The 14,629-nt window shown below is 33.7% G+C and overlaps 1 protein-coding gene across 2 annotated transcripts in view; it reads right to left on the reverse strand.

Annotated features, from left to right (window-relative positions):
* The window catches only part of LOC136030144 (ras and EF-hand domain-containing protein homolog), a 99,510-nt gene that overhangs the window by 21,635 nt on the left and 63,246 nt on the right, over positions 1-14,629 (reverse strand). The window lies entirely within an intron of this gene.

Here is a 14,629-nt window from a genome sequence, read left to right on the forward strand (position 1 = left end):
TTGCCCGGAGAGAGCCACTGCCCAACTTCTACTAACAAAACCTTTGTGACACTAAAATCAGAGAGCTCAATCTTTCAAGTCATAAATGGTTCATTGTGGAAGCTGTCATTGAGGTCCTTCGTCCATTCTCAAACAGGCAGTAGCGATTACTACTGGGCATAGATATATTTCGGCAAGCACAGTTGTGCTGATGATTAAAGGAATTGAGTTGTTTTGTCAGACTCTGGATACCAGTGCTATGGCTGAGTTAGTGAATGGGCAGGTTGAATTACCAGCTGTTCAGCTAAGGAGATATTTTTCAGCCAGTCCCATGTTTGGTATACTACTCGTCATAAGAGCTGGCTTGTTGGACCCTGTAATTTACCAATAAATGAGCAATATAGACAGAGATTCAGATCGTCAGTCCATCTCCGCATGTTTCCAGTAGTTTATTTCCGAGCTGCGAAGTAAGGAAGAACTCATTAAAATCCAACTGAAATTTGCATATTTCCTAATTGACATTGCCTCTGCCAAGACAGAGACTAACTAAAATGCATCAAATAATCAAGATAAAGAAGTTATCTTGTTAGCTTTTATTAATGTTAAATGATGCTATGATCTTAGATGTTAGCAATTTTGTTGATCTGTTTTTATAGTTCTTTTTAGTCCCCCCCCCCAAAAAAAGAAATTCCCACCAACAAAATTCTGGATATATTCTTGGGTGGAAGAACAGTGTTAAGGACTTTCAAACGCACCTCCAACCCTTAAAAAATATCATTATTTTAGCGATTTTCGGTATACTTCCCAAAATTGTCAAGTGAATTGCCAGTCTTTCGAATTCCCCTCCTCAACGAAAATGTGCCTTATGCATGCTTTCAACTGGGTAGAGACTGGGTAGAATTAGATTCTTGGAAGCGTAAGATAAGCAAACCTTCATATGACCCTTTTATTTAAAGAACCTTTTTCCATGGGATTAAATCATTGTTGTAGGAAATTCATTATCATGTTATAATATTTGGCTATTATCTATTACTATTGGTTGTTGCACACAGCTTGAATCCCATAGATTGAATGTCAGATTAACATATTTAATTTACTTCAATAAGAGAAAGAAATTTTCCCCAAAGATAAAGTAAGCCTAATTACTTTATCACTACTTTATTATATATATATATATATATATATATATATATATATATATATATATATATATATATATATATATATATATATATATATATATATATATATATATATATATATATATATATATATATATATATATATATATATATATATATTCTCAATGTGTTTATGCTGTTGCATTGGTGGTTTCTCTCTTCGTAATATATAGGTGAAGAGTTCAGTTGAATTTTAGTGAGTTCTTCAGTACTTCACAGCTTGGAAATGAACTAAAGGAGACATGAGGAGACGGACTGACGATCTGAATATCTGTCTAGATTTTCATAACCAAAATGTATCACCAAATCCAGATAAAGAAGTCATCTTGTTAGCTTACTATTTTGACATAACTGTGCTTTAGATTAACCCTTCAAGTTGAAATACTAACAATATAAGCACTGCCCACATAGCAGCAAATATTATCAGGGCATACAAGTTCACTGTTTTTCTTCATTGAGAGACAAAGATCAGAAACAAATTCTGATTTGCTGAACTTTGGGCAAACTACTTCTACATTTACCCGGAGTTAAGATCAGCTAAATGCATGCATCACACAGTGTATGCAACTTCAGAGCCCAGTAAGAATGCATTTAGTATTGCGGGGTACCTTGCACGAAAGAACTGGTCATGAATATTTATTTGGTCTCTTTATATATTTGGTTTCTATTAATCTATATTAATAAATGTTCACTTTACCTACATTAGCCTAAAAAAAAAAATATCTGTTAAAACAGCCACTTTCAAGTAAAACAAATCATTTCTGTTCTCAGTGAAAACAGAAACGGTATTTGCATTTTTTGATGTTTTTTTTTTTTTATTGCTATATTTTACCATTTTTGTTTTAGTCAGAAACAGAAATGGTACTGACCCCCAATTTGGCAACATTATTGAAAATAATTTTTCATTTTGGAAACATGTAATAGGTCTTGCAAGGTTTCATACAGCAGCTCCATTTCACAGAATTCATTTCACAGAAGAATTTTTATATGTTTGCCATTTTTTGTTTATGTTATTAGTCAAGGTTTTGAAGATATTTTCATTTTTGCTGAGAAAATTGAAAAAGGCCCCGCTAGATTTAAAAAAATGTATATGCCTATTCCTCTACATTTTCTTAAATTTTCGCAACTGGGTAACTTCACTATCAACTTTTAGGAGGAAAAGTAGGTACTTTTTATCTTTTTTAGGTGAAAATTGTGATATAATGTTTATTCTGTTGTGCATGGTGGATACTGAGTAAAATCGACTGTATTAAAATTATCAGAAATGCAAGGCATAGAGTACATGGATTCATTGAGAAACGGATTTTGGGCTTGAGCCTAGCAATGTGGTCACAATAACAAATTTATATAGGCTAACATAGATTGCAAAATTGGATTCTTTTTTCTTCTTTTGCAATTATGATTCTCACAAATATGGCAAACACAAATAAACTTAAACTTGAATATAAAATTCGTAATAGTATGGAGAAAACTATATGGAGAAAACTATTAGGATTCGATAATTTTTGTATTTTAGCTTTTGCCCCTGCCCTATTTGCAAGGCTTTAAAGATTTTGCAATGACAAGTCAATAAGAAAAAATGTCTTGATTGAAAAAAACTCGACCTAGCGCAATGGCGTCAGCTGAGGGATGAGGGCATTGGCCTCCCTCATTTTTGCCCCCTCTTAATTTTCAAGAATACTTCTGTTTTGGTATTTCCTTTGAATTTTTTTATAATTACTTTAAAGAAAATAAAAAAAAAATCCCTCAATCCCCTTATTTCGTTGAATTGAAACCACTAGCTTACAGGCTTTTTCTCTTGGACTTTGCTCCTTGTTCCCAGGATTCAACCAATATTCACAGTTAAACACTAGTTTTTTTTAAGTTAGAAGCCGTTACTAGAATCTTTCCAAGCTTACAGGCAAGGAAGGAGTGAGGGTATGAGGTAGAAAATGCTTCCAGTGCCATGCTTTGAGCTGTAAAATGTTATATAAAAACCTATTTCACCTGTCCCAACCTCTATAAATTTGTGACAAGTCGGTGTATTAAATGGAGGAATAGATTTGGGTGTTTAAAAAAATGAGATAAGATCCTATTTTTGGGTTTAAATCTAATTTCAATCTTAAATTCTTTAATGCAGCAGCTTTTGGTGCTAAAAAAAAAAAAAACTTGTCTCTGAATTCAGTACACCTAACTACTACTATTTAGGACCTAAACTATAGTAAGTAAGTAAGTAAGTAAAATATTTATTACCCGTATTTTTCACATGGAACAAAACGGAGTACAATGAAAAAAAAAACAAATAAAAGAAAAGAAAAATCGAGAAGAAAAACGGAGAGAAATATAAGACACAACGTGGAAAAATACATAATCAAGAACTGTAGAAATGTTTAAGCCAGGGGTGGTTCCATTTTGCCTGGAAATTAGAAATCAACCGGTTTACCGCGATACTGGGGTCTGCAATTCTATGTTTATCAGTCATATATGTATATCTCGTCCACAAGGGGCATCGCAGCAGGAACTTCGCGAACCTAAAATAAAGGGACCGGAGCTTGCGTTTTATGGGTGCCAGTTAATAAATTCCAAAATGGCGCGATATATAAAATATGCGGCAGTGCGACAGCGTTATACATATTGGCGAGATACTTTTGGCATAAGGGGAGTCTGCTGGCGACGGTAGACCCATACGCGGTGCGGAGTTTTTTCTCGACGTGTTTGACGAGCAGTAGACGAGTTTCATTAAGGTTACGGCCTATGGGTAAATCCAGATACACGACATGAGATAAAACGGTGATTGACTCACTACCCAGTAGAAGGTGTTCAGGCTGAGAAGGACTATCGTTGAAAAAAAGAACTGCAGATTTAGAAGTATTGAAGGCCAGGCCGATTTTTCGGTATTCATCACGCAGGATCGGGAAATTCAATTGCAGACCCCTAATAGACCGACTTAGATTTAACAGATCGTCCGCGTATGTAAGTAGCGACACTTTATATTCTTGGAGATACACGAAACATTTACACATGCCTGGACATTTAAAACACTGTTATTGTACAAACTTGGGGATAATAATGAACCCTGGCGGACACCTTTCTTTACTAGAACAACCACTGATGTGATGTGGTTACCTATTTTTATATGCGCTTTTAAACGGCAATACATATCGTACAGTACCCTAGTGACACGGAGGTTTACACCTTGCTGGTAAATGGCTAAAAGGGCCTGAGCGTGAATCGAAAAATCAAACGCTCTACTCACATCAAAAGCACCAATCACTATAGGATCACCGGATTCGTGAGAATCTGGTAGAATAGCGGCAAGACTGAAAAGAGCGTGAGCACAACCCAGACCCGGTCGGAAACCGAACTGGTGGTCAGGCAATCGGCACGAATATTGAACTTCTTTTGAGACTAAGCTCTCAAGAACTTTACAGAGCACTGGAGCAACAGTGATTGGCCTGTAAGAAGAGCATTGGTTTGTTGGTTTCCTTTTTTTAAGGATGGGTGAGAGCAAACCGAAACAAAAAGAGTCAGGCACTATACCAGTGGTTAAAATAATCTGGAATAGCAGCGTCAGATATTCAATAAGCATAGTAGTACCGTGTAGCAGATTTAGCGCGCATAGTTCGTCCACACCTCGGGAATGTTTCTTCTTCAGCTTTAAAATAGCTTCATGTACGCTTCCGTAAGTAACGACAAAATCAGGGACACACTGGCTGGATAATACCGATTCTTCCCGGTTTACGAAGGGATTGGACGTATTTGGGTCGGGGGCACTGAATTCGTTGGAAAAATACGATTCCCAATCCTTTTCGCTAATCGAATCATGGGGTTTTCCGGTGACCGGTTTGCTCAACCGGGCTTTCCAGATTAGTTTTGGGTCACTTACGATTCTGGAGGAATACTCTTCTTTTAATTTGGTGCGATGAGCTTTCAGCTGCTTGTCAAATTTTCGTTTAGTCCATAAGCGGATAGAGTTAACAGGACCAGATTTGGGCCTATCACAATCTTGCCAGATTCTAAACCAAAACTTAGCATCGTTGCAACACTTAACTAGGGCCGGATTTTGCGAGAATTTGTGAATTTCTGTTTTCATTTCAACCTTTCTGGTAGGAACTGCTTTTTTTCAGCTACGAGAAGCGAGTGAGTAATCTCGGCACAAAATATATTGATGAGTACTCTTGCATCTGCGGGATCAAAATTCGAATTCACTTGGAGTAAATGAAAGGGGATTCGTATCTTTACAAGAAGTTAGTTCAGCACCTGATGATATAAAGTAGTATTAATTTTATCCCATTCGCTTACTACTTTCCACTTGTCGTTCTTGGGTTGACGCAGAGCTGGTTTTATGCTTAGAGATGCTAGCAGGGGTAAGTGATCAGCGAAGACAGCGTCTTTTAGAACAGTTACACTTCCGTTAATATTCTTAGAGCAGGCCGTATGGTCAATGTTTGAAACGGACCCTGAATTATGAACGAAGGAATAATCACTGTCTTTTGAGAGGATGATAAGTTTGTCATCAAAGATGCCGTTTAGAAGCTGACTACGGGCACACGTGCTGTCAAGAAGGTTGCAGTTGAAGTCCCCCATGACTACACAATGCAAATCTCTCTGGGTCACAGACTTCAGGCACTTCGCTAGTTCGTGAACTGTGTTCATAAACTTTCGCTCCGATTTGTCATCATGGTAGTTTGTAGGAAGATATACATTGAAGAATGCGATATTGCCGGAAGATATAGCCAAGAAGTGATCATGCGTAAATAACTCCTTACTTTCAATATACGGTTTGCAAATAATTGCCAAGCCACCGGAGGGGCGTCCAAAAGACCGAATTTTCGCCGGCTCGAAGTAAAAAGTAAGTTCGTGCGAGAACTTTAGGAGAGAAATATTGAGAGGAGAGAGCATATGCTCTTGTATAAACATAATGTCACAGTCTGCAGAATACTTTTGAATTATGGTGAGTTTGTTGGGGACTCCTCCGTTCATGTTCAATGACGTAATTTTGACGCAGGCTTGGCTATTAGACATTGGGCCGCTTCAGCTCACTGACGATTTTTATTATTGTGGGGCACTTGAAGGAATGGCAAGTTGGGCGTTTTGATTTGCAGAGGGCACATGCTATAGGGTTTCCACAGAGCTAGTCGGGGCTAGAGCCATGACCTCCTTCTCCGCATCGAGAGCAAATTTGCTGGCTAGAGCAATTAGCAGAAATATGACCAAAATTCTGGCAGTTAAAACAGCGCTTTGGGAGAAAGATAAATTCCTCGATGGGGTACCGCTCCATTTCAATTTTAGGAGGGTTTTTCATGGCGTGGCTCAGATACTGGTGGGATGAGAAATATAATTTGAAGGATTTGGTTTTGCCACATTGACTTGACTTGAGTATAATTCCTAAAAAGAAAACTTCCCAAAAAATAAACATTTCAGAGAACAGTAAAGAAAACAGGAAAGAACCGTAATAAAACTCAAGACAATTAGAAATAAGTCCTATGACGATTCAAACTTAAGTTAAAATAAATTGTTACATCAAACAGCAAGATAACAGACATGACAAAGAAACAAATGCAAAAACAAATAGAAATTGAAATGAATGCTCAAGTCAAACTTAAAACAAATAAAAATTACTAAAATCAGGAGTTTGGCTACTCTCCTCTTAAGGGTAAAGCTTTTAAAGTATGTTGCATTTAATTGAAAACTATATCTATTTGAACAGAGCACTTTAATCTTTCAAAACACTGAATAAAAAAAATCACTATGAAAAACAAGACACCAGGAAAGAACTAATGAAGATAAAATTTAAAAATACTATAAAACATTGTTAATTGAATTATAAGTCTTGCCAAATTAAGATTCAACATAGTATGAAATTTCCTTCAATATTATAATTATAGAAAGATTTAAAAATATATTTTGTTCTCAGTAAAGCAAAAATGACACAATAGACTTTTGAAGGATTGTGATTAGAGGGTGAGGGCAGTACTCAAATACTTCTTTGCAGTAATTTCTGTTTGTTTTAAGTTTACTTTGAGCATTAATTTTCATTCAATTTGTGTTTGATGAGATTGTTTATTTTAATTTTTACTTGCTTTTTGTTTCATTCGTTCTTTAGCAGTAACTTCTGATCTTTTAACTTTGAATTACCATACTTTTTTGAAACTTTAATTAGCTCTTTGGTTTTCTCTGAAAAACTTCTTATTTGGAAAGCCTTTATTTAATTAATTTCCGTTTGTTTTGATTGCCAAAGTTCTACTATTTGTTAATACTTGGAATATTTCACCAGTTTTTCAGCTTTTGGGATTGAGAATAAAAATTTTGGGTTCTAATTTATATTCTTAACTAAGTAAGGGGTATTATTACATGTATATATTACCTTTTCGTCAATTCATCTTCCCATTTGAGAATTCTCTGAAAGTTCCGACTTAATACTCAAATCCATTCTTGAGATACACCCTTTTGACAATAAGTTTGTCAAAGCATAAGTTTCCTTATTTATTTTAAATTCCTTCTCCAGATTTTGTCAAATTTTCACCTTCATACGTGTGGCCTAAGTTGTACTTGTATCATAGTTGTGGTGGTAGTAGTAAGAACCGCAGTAGGAGTAATAGTGTATTTTGTTTGGTGCTAACAGTAGCAGTAGCAGCAGTATTAGTAGCACTTGTAGCAGGCACATTTCGCCTTTCGGTAACCTGGAAATCCCACTCATGATACCTCTGAATTTTCCTATTGATGCCATTCCCAAAAATAGCAAAAAATTATTGATAAGCCATTCCCAAAATATTGCTTATAAACCTGTATCAGCAATCTCCGTACACATAATATGTTTTGATTTAGTTCTACCCTCCCCTCAACCTCTCCTCAGATGTTTTATTTTAATATCCTCAACCTTAACGGTACTAGCTGAAAAAGTAGTAGTTTTAGTGATAGTATTAGTAGCAGTAAAAGTAATTGTGGTAGCAGTAGAAACAGCTGTAGCTGTATTAGTAGTGGCTGGCAAATATTGCCATTTTGTTTTATTGATCACCTCCCTTATCATTTCTTAAAAGTTCCAAATATACCCAGTCATTCCTGAGTTAAACCCTTTTGACAACCCTCATACTCATATCATGTTTTGATCTAGTTCAACACTCCCCTCAACATTCCTTGAAAGACTCATCTTAATTCCCTTCGTATTTTGGGAAAGTAGAAGTCAAACATGCACACATTTTCTTGATAACACATACTATAGGTAAACAATGAACAAGTTGCCTAGATCTCAGCCCATATCCAGAGACTTCAGGGAGAGTGGGGGTAGGGTGGGTTGATATCCCCAAAATCATAATTACTGAGCCTTTCGGCAATGCTGACAAATTAGTGTCACAAAACTTTGTTTGTATGTTTTTTTAGAAATGATGGGCGGGAAGAGAGTTGCTTGCTCTCATATCACTTTGACTCTTAAAAACAGCACTCTAACTTCAAGCTTTTAATCAAATGAGACCTAATTTGAATTTTATACGACTACACATTCCCTAAAAGCTTATAGTTACAGTACAGTCCGGGAGAGGGAGGTGGGGAAATTTAAAGCCTTAAAGCCCTTGTTCAATATCTCCTGGGGGTTTTCATTCAGATTGCATTTGGTGAAAAGAAATGTAATTGGGGAGGGGGGCTGGTTGCTCTCAAATCACTTTTAACTCTTAAGAGGGCACTAGCCCTTTCAATTTCGAATCAAATGAGCCTCTGATTACCCCTGATTGAACTTTTGCATACCAGTCCAATAAGCTCCATCTGGAGTTTATAATACCGCCCATTCTATAAAACAAGCTACATCCTTCCGGGGCTTAACTTTTAACCCTTGCCCTGGGGGCTATGGGGGCAGGGTTTCTTCCACAAGGACATAGTTTTCAGACCCTCTAGCAACGATGAATAAAAAGTGATATCTCCAGATTTTGATTGGATGTTTTTGGGTAATTATGGACGTGGGGGAATGGCTGGCTGCCCTCAAATCACTTTTAACTCTTAGAAAGGGCACTATAACTTCTACTTTCAAATTAAATGACCCACATCTGACATTAATCTCAATAAAAAAAAAAATTATATCCTCACAGGGTATGACTTATAGCCCCATCCTCAGGGCACATAGGGTTGTATCAACCCAAGAGGGAATGTTGTATGTTCTTTGCACTATTTTGAGCAAAATCGTTATTCCATGATTACAGTCAACTTTGTTTGGTGAAACAGGTGTTGTTAGGGAGGGTAATAGTTACTCTTCATTGCTTTTGCTCTCTTAAAAGGGTAAACCCCTACTCCCAGGTTCAGGGGCTTGTCTTAACCTTAAAGGCCTTGTCACATAATATCTGGACTATTTTGAATAAAATAACCGGTTTGTAATTGTAAGCAACTTGGCCCATTTGTAAATCCTACTTACAAACATGTTATAACAGGGGACTTGTCAATAATAAAGCAAGATGATCTTCAAATTATAATGAATAAAAGGGCTAATTTCCGTCTTTCTCATCATCTGAAACCATCGAGTGTTCTTGATGGCTTGGAAAATGATTTTGATTTATTTATTGATAAGTGGTGTAAGAAAGAGAATAAAAATAAAGAGAGTTTTCAAAGTTGGAAGAATTTAATTATTAGTAGAGTAAGAAATAAGATATATTCTAACTTAAAAAATAGTAACACTAAATCATTATTTTATAATGCGAAGATTAAACAAGCAATTGCTAATCTAAAGAATGAATTTGTAATTGTGTCAGTGGATAAAGTTAATAATAATTTTGCCATAATTTTTCAGAAGCTGTACTGTGATATCTTAAAAAGGGAGTTATGCACAACTAATGTTTATGAAAAGGTAAATATAGAGGATGAGAATTTAATTGAAAAGACTGAAGAAATACTTTTTAAAAATTTTAATATTAAAATAAATGACATGATAAAAAGTTCCCTTTCCTATATTGGACTGTAAAATTTCATAAGAATCCCCCTAAACCACGGTTTATTGCTGGAGCAGCTAAATGTCCAACCCGCATTGCTGCTACTGACCTCTCTTTAATTTTAAAGGAAATTGTAAATAAACTTAAAACCTATTGTTCTGGTATTAAAAAATTTTCGAATTTTGATCCATATTGGAGTGTTAATAATTCACTGCAGGTGATAGATTCTTTAACAATGGTTTCAGCTATAAGAATTGAGTCTTTCGATTTTGCGACAATGTATACTAATTTATCACTTAATTTAGTGTTTGATAATTTAAAAACTGTTATAAAGAAGTCTTTCCTCTTATCTAGTAAAAGGTTCTTAAAAATAGACAGTTATAATAAAAAAGCCATATGGACAAACTGCTTTAATACTACAGTTAACTTGAGATGTTACAGCTTGGATATGATTTTTGAGTTATTGGAATTTGTTTTATACAATACTTATATAAGATTTGGGGGTGATTTGTACAAGCAAATTTTGGGAATTCCCATGGGGGGGGGAATGCCAGCCCATTTATAGCTGACTTGCTTTTAAGTCAACTAGAATATAAATATATGATGGATAAGAATAATCCAATTAATTTAAAACATGCTTTGTCAAATAATAAAAGATATTTAGATGATATTTTGGTCTTAAATTGTAAGGATTTCATTGATATTTCTAAAAATATATATCCATCAGAGCTTATTCTTGAGCCTAGTCATGGCACTGGTCATGAAGATCATTTCTTAGATTTAAATATAAATATTTGTGATAATAATAAATTAAGTTTTAAAATGTATAATAAAACGGATGATTTTGAATTTGAAGTGATTAGTTTCCCATTCCCTGAAAGTAATATACACTCAAATATAACATATTCAGCGTTTTTCTCGCAGTTACTTCGTTATGCAAGGATTTGTAGTAATTATATTGATTTTAAAAATAGATGTAAAATCTTAAGCCAAAAATTGATATCAAGAGGTTTTTCTGCAAATAAATTAACTTGGCAATTTAAAAAATTTAGTTTTCATTATAACGAACTTTTAAATAAATATCAAAAGAATTATCTAGAAATACTTAAAGAAATTTTTAACTAATTTTGGAGGTTCGAGAAATGTTGTCACAGCGCCATTTATTTTGAATTGTGTTTCTAATTGAGCGCATTTTTTAAAAAATTAGCCACATGGTAAAGATGAATTCTATAATTGTTTAGTTCATTCAGGTTTTTTGCAATGTGTTAGTATTTGTGATTTGGTAAAATTTATAATATTTAGTTTACCTATTGTTGCTAAAGGGAGGGATATATTAACAGGATAAGCTTGTTTTGGTTTTACTTGGTTGTTTTACATTTGCTGTTTTTTTTTTCATAGGCATGTATTTTGTGGGTGATACCTGACGCGGGGATGCCATGGATATTCTGTGGTAGCCACAACACTGTGCTGGGTAGAGAATTTAGAGTGGCGAAACCCTATATAGGCCAGTGTATTCTCCTGATGAGCCCTTATGTTGGGTGTTGCCTCTGAATTATTTGTCTATATTATTTTTTCTATTGTTCGGTAAATGACGACTTATACTTATTGACGACATGACTGCCTGTCCATGGATTATTCTTTATGGTTGATTGTGTGTGGCTATACTGTTTGACCTATGTGATTGTATGGATGAGTAGGGTTAAGGCCTCATTCAAGTGCTGGTCTATATTAATCACTAATTTAGGAAAACAGTCTTCCTTTTCTCCTTCTGTCTCTTTTTTTTTTTTTTTTTTTTTTTTTTTTTTTTTTTTTTTTGTGTGTTTGTGCTGTAGCATTGGTGATTTCTCTTTTCATAATATTATTCCAGGTTGGATCCAGTGCTGATTGAGAAATTTTTTTTAGTTTTCTCCCCGACAGACCTTTACCCTGGTCCAGGTTTTTAACCTGATATTGTTAATTATTGGTGAGATGACACTTATGCAAATTTCATGTTCTTTCATCTTTTTGTTTATATATTTATTGACCTTTTGACCTTGGCATGTTTTTTGGACTTTGATTGTTGGATTTTGATTTGGATGTTGGTTTGTTTTGGATTTATTTTCAATAACTTTTTATGCAACAAAACACAAATATTAGCCTCGGAACTCGGAACGATTTTTTGAAAGTTAGTAAGTGTAAAAGTCGTTGTTTTCTTTGCCAAGATCATTTTGTCCCACGGACTTCTGTTAAAAGTACATTGTAGAATAAAAATTTTGCATGCAAGTTACGTGGTAATGTTAATTGTAGAACAACCAATTTAATTTACCTATTAAAATGTAATAAATAATGCCTACAATATGTGGGGGAAACAACTAATAATATATATAAAAGATTTTCTGGACACAAGACAACACTTAATAATGAAAAAACTAATAACTATCTAGTTCAACATTGTAGTAATGGTAAATCTTCCATATCAGATATAACTGTCACAATTTTAGAAAATTTAGAATTAGAAAATTTAAATAAAGAAGAGAATAATAATAGACTACGTAAACAGGAGGATTTCTGGATCCATACTCTTGGTACAGCTTATCCTTTTGGGCTAAATGATCGTGTAGCAAAATATGGTGACATGTCTCATGTTGTTGTTAAATGTATTGATGGTTTTATTGACCATCCTTCTTTTACTTGTCCTACTAAACGTAAAAAATGATCGAGAGGACATAGGAAAAATAATAGAAAAAATGAATTAGATGTACATATGCTTTCTATAAATCTATGCCAGCTACTTGAATCTAGGGGTATGATTTCTGTAAAAAGTGTCTAACTAATTTATCCAAGAGGAATTTAATCAAACTTTTCTGGATTGTTAAGAATAATACAACTCTTGATTATAATTTTAAAGTAATATGTGATACAATTTGTATTCTAACTAAAACGAAATTTATTTCAAAAAAGAAAAAGTTCGATACGATTAGTAATAAGGATAACAGATTATATTTACCTATTAATTTTACTTGTAAGCAGATTGAGGATATTAATTTACCAGAAATTTTAAATCAGCGGCATGTGAAACAGGCCCTTCCTAGTAATTTAAATTATAATGATAGTCCAGTTTTAACTTATAAATTTTCAAAAACTATTGGGCAAATTATTTTTAATTATAATTTAATACTAAAAAAACTAGATAGCGATATAAATTGGAAACCGGTTTGTATTTGTAAGCAACTTGGCCCATTTGTAAATCCTACTTACAAACATGTTATAACAGGGGACTTGTCAATAATAAAGCAAGATGATCTTCAAATTATAATGAATAAAGGGGCTAATCTCCGTCTTTCTCATCATCTGAAACCATCGAGTGTTCTTGATGGCTTGGAAAATGATTTTGATTTATTTATTGATAAGTGGTGTAAGAAAGAGAATAAAAATAAAGAGAGTTTTCAAAGTTGGAAGAATTTAATTATTAGTAGAGTAAGAAATAAGATATATTCTAACTTAAAAAATAGTAACACTAAATCATTATTTTATAATGCGAAGATTAAACAAGCAATTGCTAATCTAAAGAATGAATTTGTAATTGTGCCAGTGGATAAAGCTAATAATAATTTTGCCATAATTTGTCAGAAGCTGTATTGTGATATCTTAAAAAGGGAGTTATGCACAACTAATGTTTCTGAAAAGGTAAATATAGAGGATGAGAATTTAATTGAAAAGACTGAAGAAATACTTTTTAAAAATTTTAATATTAAAATAAATGACAATGATAAAAAGTTCCCTTTCCTATATTGGACTGTAAAATTTCATAAGGATCCCCCTAAACCACGGTTTATTGCTGGAGCAGCTAAATGTCCGACCCGCTTTGCTGCTACTGACCTCTCTTTAATTTTAAAGGAAATTGTAAATAAACTTAAAACCTATTGTTCTGGTATTAAAAAAATTTCGAATTTTAATCCATATTGGAGTGTTAATAATTCACTGCAGGTGATAGATTCTTTAACAATGGTTTTAGCTAAAAGAATTGAGTCTTTCGATTTTGCGACAATGTATACTAATTTATCACTTAATTTAGTGTTTGATAATTTAAAAACTGTTATAAAGAAATCTTTCCTCTTATCTAGTAAAAGGTTCTTAAAAATAGACAGTTATAATAAAAAAGCCATATGGACAAACTGCTTTAATATCACAGTTAACTTGAGATGTTACAGCTTGGATATGATTTTTGAGTTATTGGAATTTGTTTTATACAATACTTATATAAGATTTGGGGGTGATTTGTACAAGCAAATTATGGGAATTCCCATGGGGGGGAATGCCAGCCCATTTATAGCTGACTTGTTTTTAAGTCAACTAGAATATAAATATATGATGGATAAGAATAATTAAATTAATTTAAAACATGCTTTGTCAAATAATAAAAGATATTTAGATGATATTTTGGTCTTAAATTGTAAGGATTTCATTGATATTTCTAAAAATATATATCCATCAGAGCTTATTCTTGAGCCTAGTCAGGGCACTGGTCATGAAGATCATTTCTTAGATTTAAATATTAATATTTGTGATAATAATAAATTAAGTTTTAAAATGTATAATAAA

This window comes from Artemia franciscana, chromosome 8 (genome assembly GCF_032884065.1).
Source record: "Artemia franciscana chromosome 8, ASM3288406v1, whole genome shotgun sequence".
Classification (NCBI taxonomy): Eukaryota; Metazoa; Arthropoda; class Branchiopoda; order Anostraca; family Artemiidae; genus Artemia; species Artemia franciscana.